Below are 5,154 nucleotides of genomic sequence, written 5' to 3'. Positions count from 1 at the left end.
GTTGCCTCACAAAGTTCAGAAGCTTGCTTTTGACAAATGAGAACTCCTATCGGTTTTGAAGATCTGTCTAGTCATGACAATTTTTTCTGGACATAAAAGCTAATGAAATGTTGTTCTTGTGTATGTAAACTTCAGTTATGTAAACTTTAGTATGTAAACTTTAGTTACAAACTTATATTTGTGGCTTTAGTGGATTATGCAAAGCAAAAAAATTTTTCTACATACTTAGTTCAGCATTATGTTGTTTCCATATATAGGAATCAATAAGCCTGAATATACGAATTCTTGCTTTTCAGAGCAGGTTGATGTAAATAGTTTTTAGCTACTCAATCACTGGTTCTTCAGATCCTAAACAAGCAGAGCTTTCAGAAGTTATTTCAGTCAAAACCAAACCAGAAAAGAATCATAAAACACATAAAGACGACATGTCTTTTCAAGAAGACTCTCCAGCTGTTTGCTTATTCTGCTTTTCCAGTTCCTCAGCACCAGTTAAAAGGCCAGGACATGGTTCTTTCCTGTTTTACAATCAAAAGCAAAATTCTCAGATATATTCCATTTGTCTACAGACAGATGCACATAAGCATGGGTAATTTCAGAATGCCACAAGCACTACAGAGGAATGCTGCATTGTATTTCTACAGTCTTCCGATTTTCATAAGTAAGCTTTATTTTTTACAGTTCACTAAATTAGACTCCAGTCTTCTGAATATCATGACTTAGTTCACAGCAAGAATGAAAGCTCAAAAGAACATAAAAGTTATTTTAATTTCAGAAATTGCTTTGGTACACCAGTTGTAGGGCTCATTTAATGCACAGTCTATTCGTAAAGAAAAATCAAAACTGCTCTCTAAAATGATGCTACGGCTGCATCCCTTTATGAAGTGATATTAAGTTTTATGAATAGCTGCTACCAGTGGTCTTAGCGGTAATTCTGGAAGTAAAGCATCCAACATCCTATGTACCAGATCTACAATTTATTTTTTTGCTGGTACAATTAAGTAGAATTGACCAGGATGGTTCATAGTATTTGGAAAGTGGTTTCTAACCTAAGTCTAAAAAACTTCATAAAATTTCTTGTGTGTCAGCTGATAGCGAGTAACTTCAACATTGTACAGTTCATGTTTTAAGCTTCCAAATTTCTTCAGAATCATTAGTGAGTTGCATTATAATTCTCGAGAAGCTGCTTCGGACCCACTAAGGCAGCAAAACCTTTGGGTCCTTATAATTCTGCAGATATTTATGTGATTGGTAAGATGTGACTGCATTTGGACAGTAATCCACGTCACGTACTGCAAATACATTCAATTACATCACCAATATAAAACTTTCCATCCGTATTAGCTGGGTTCTATCTAAACATTTGTATGAGCACTCAAATTGAGCAGAATTAATTATACAACTTATACCATCACCTACCATTCTCTTTTTACAGAATTACCTCTAAACACATGTGCTATTACAATCTTAATTAAATGATCAGAATAAAGCTTAGAAGGGATTTGCATGGTACACAGATCTTGAGTGCTTCTCAGCTCTGGAAATAGTGAAATTTCAACTATTTGTCATAATAATATAAGATTCATAGATACAGCTTAGAATGAAAAGTGATGGAAGATTCTTTCAAGCATCAATGATAATTGAAAAAATCTAATAAAGTGAAGTAATAAAAGCAGAGTTTAAAGCTACAAGCAAGTTAGAACTAAGTATTCAACAGGTTGCACATGTGTGCATGTACACAGGTATTTATGTTTAAAATACTCATATGCAACTTTTGGTATTTTTTTTTTTTAAATACTTTCCTGTACCTTCTAGAAACATTCCTGTTTCTGTAATACAAATAATAAGAAAAGGAAATATTTACCTAAAATTATTTAGAAAATTACTAATGAAACGGATGTGTTTTTTTTTAATTCCCCTTCAAGCTTTCAGTCACAGATCATGAAAAACATAAGCAAATTTGTAATTTGGCCTTCAGCAACTTTGGAAAATAAACACAGAAAACACAGTCACAACCTATTCAGAATTACACTGTACAATAATCAGCTGAAAATTTTAAACATGTTTCACTATGCTAGCCTAAAACCTAAATTAAAGGCCCAATCCCGTCTGTTTTTGAGAAATTCAAAGCTTTACTTTTACTGTACTAGAAACAGTATTAGAACCAAAATCAATTTAAAATGAATAAAAATCATGATGCATAACTAGCAACGAAGGCTCAGTAAAAAGAATACAAGGCAAAGAATAGAATAGTGCACTGTGGTTTTATTGATGGCAGCAATGACAATTTGCCTCTTTCATATGTAAAAAGTATTCAGCTTCATATAACTAAGAACTTAAAAAAAGTCTCTTGTGGTGTCAGGTCCAAATTCCTTCTGCTCACACGAGCTTTCTTTGTTCCATCCTGTTGCTTGGAAAAAGCCAGAATTTCTTCTAGAAGTCTTCAGAAGTTGGAGCTGCCAGTGAATTTCTCCCCATGCCGAGGTTTCTAAATGAAAAAAATAAACAAAAAATAGGTAAGTGTAAAATCTGAGTTTTACACAATGTACAATCTACTGTTATCTCATTTTTTCCCTCCAAAAGAGGGACTTAAAGTATATGAGTCTTTAAAAGAATAAATCAGAATGTTGGACTTCAATGCAATAAATATGATTGGTATAATAAAAGGGAAGAACGCTTTCTGGCATTTTCTCACAAATACGCAGTTTCTCCATTAGTAACTACTTCAAAACAGATTTTATAGCAAGCGTGACAAGGTGTAGATGAATTCTGTCATAGAGCAAAGGAAGACCCAAGGAACAGATAATGACCCAGCATTCGTATGTTCACACCGTTTGGTTCTTTCAAGCCCCTCCAAAAGCTATGATTCTTCAAAACACTCATTTCTGATTACTTGTTCCCCTTCTTTTTCATACACTTATGACATTCTATACAGGAAGTCTAAGCACAGGATGCATTTTTATTACTGTTAGATTCCAGTTCTTTTATCTTGATTCTCTAGGAGGAGTATCTTATTTTACAGATCTGTTAAAGTTATTTGTATCTGACGCACACCCTAAACAACCTGGAATAAGTTCAAGGGCTCTCAATGCAGTACTCTTGATAAAATCCTGAATTGGTGTTCTCTACCCCACACTGCTGAATATTAATAAATGATTATTTCTAGGTCAACTGCAACCATAGTGAGGTACTGATGACCAAATACTTCCATTACTTCACCTTAACGTGACCATTCTGTCACTCGTCTTCATAATAAACACCAAGTCAAGACTTCCTGCAAGTCTGCAGCAATCGTTCTTAATATCCGAACCACAGAACAGTGAGGCAAGAAGCTCTTCAGAAGGATAGAATTAGACTAGTTTGGGTTGGACAGGACCTTTAAAAGGTCATCTAGCCCCAAGCCCCCTGCAATAAGCAGGGAAATCTTTAACTAGATAAGGTTGCTCAGAGCCCCCTCAAGCCTGACCTTGAATGTTTCCAGGGATGGAGCCTCCACCACCTCTCTGGGCACCCTGTGCCAGTGTTACACCATTCTCATTATTATTATTAGATATTATTATATCTGTTATTATTAGATATTATTATATCTACTCTGAGTCTACTCTTTTAGTCTAAAACTGTTAACCCCTTGGCCTACCACTATAGGCCATACTAAAAAGTTTGTCCATATCTTTCTTATAAACCCCCTTTAAGAACTGAAACACCGCAATAAGGACTCCTTGGAGCCTTCTCTTCTCCAAGGCTAAACAACTCCAACTTTCTCAGCCTGTACTCACAGGGAAGGTGCCCATTGCTACTTGTTGAAAAATGGTTTTGGGTTTAGTTAACTGATACTATTCACCACTTGAATCTAACACCTCTATTTAGAGATGTCTGGTATAAAGAAACAAGAGTATTTGAACTGGGGCAGGTGAAGGGCAGCAACTTTATTTTTCTGTAGTAGGTAGCTTTAGATAATGAGTCTGCTGTCTCCTTAAATCAGGATCCTGTTAGAATCTTCAAAACAAATTGTAAGAACACCTGAAAGAAACAGCCACTTGTGCCTTAGAAAAGTTGTTCCTTACTTGCCAAAAACTACTTCACTCTTCTTGAAATACAGGAGTTACTGACACTCTCTCTGGATATCTCTTTTCCCTCCTCTCTGAACTGAACAAAAGCAAATACAGTTTTCCACTCTTACAAAATTAGAGATGTAACAGAAAATACGATCTAAAGACACAAAAACCCCTCCCGGGTTTTGACTGCTGTCTACACTGTGCACGTTTCATTCGGTTGGTCACCCTGACACTCCTCTGAGCCAAGTGAGATGGTTTAGAACTCAGCTCCATGCATACCCCAAAACTACTTCTGCATGTCTCGTGACATGTTTATTGATAATGATTGATACACTTACTTAAAATAGAAAATCAAATTATTTGGGCAAAAACCAGAAAAATTGTCACTTTGGCAAGAGTCGGGAATAAATTTTGCTCCTACATTGACAGTACTCCCAAAAATGAAAAAGGTACTTTAGCATACGATCACAAAATAAAATTATACATTACTGCATGTCAGAAAAACCAAAAGCTGTAGTGATCAGCAGCACCTATAAAGCCAACTGAATAGGTGGAAGACTGGAGCAAGAAAAGGAACTAAGAGCTAGGTAAAAATAAACTGGCTAGTAGGGAAAAAAGCAAAACAAATCAAAGACAAAAACACACTGCAGATGTACAACAAATGTGACTTTAGGAAGCTTTTTTTTTATTCAGGATAGACTTGTAATCAATGTTTGAACATTAAGAATTTGGAAGATCCACAAGTAAAATGAAAGCAGTACAGCATATTTGATTTGTTTAGTAGAAGAATTATAACTATTTTATCTGGGTGGCCTTTTTAGATTTCTGAATGTACGTTATCAGGTGTATTTTCTGATGATGACATACAATGCCTTAATTTGTGCTAAATAATAAAGTATAGGTGCAAGTATATCCTCAAGATCCAGAGTATGATAAATATTCTTAGGCTTTGTACCCCCCCTTTCAAAGGTGAGCTCACAGATTTTAGTGTTGCAAATTTTCCTTCCCATGCTAAGCAAAACAATAGGAAGAGTATTTCTTCACATAAGTGGCTCATCTAAAGTAAAATACGAGACCTTGGACAGAAAGAGACACTGCTGAG

The 5,154-nt window shown here is 35.4% G+C and overlaps 1 protein-coding gene across 1 annotated transcript in view; it reads right to left on the bottom strand.

The window, feature by feature from the left end:
* Positions 1–2,249: 2,249 nt before the first annotated feature.
* The window catches only part of LOC104275038 (tudor domain-containing protein 3-like), a gene marked incomplete at its 5' end in the record, with an annotated part of 26,489 nt that continues 23,584 nt past the window's right edge, over positions 2,250–5,154 (bottom strand). The window contains one exon of the mRNA XM_009870875.1: positions 2,250–2,485. The remainder of the gene's footprint in view (positions 2,486–5,154) is intronic.

This window comes from Apaloderma vittatum, unplaced genomic scaffold, assembly GCF_000703405.1.
Source record: "Apaloderma vittatum isolate BGI_N311 unplaced genomic scaffold, ASM70340v1 scaffold9676, whole genome shotgun sequence".
Classification (NCBI taxonomy): Eukaryota; Metazoa; Chordata; class Aves; order Trogoniformes; family Trogonidae; genus Apaloderma; species Apaloderma vittatum.
The sequence above is the reverse complement of the archived record's forward strand: the minus strand, read 5'-3'. Positions and strand labels throughout refer to the sequence as shown.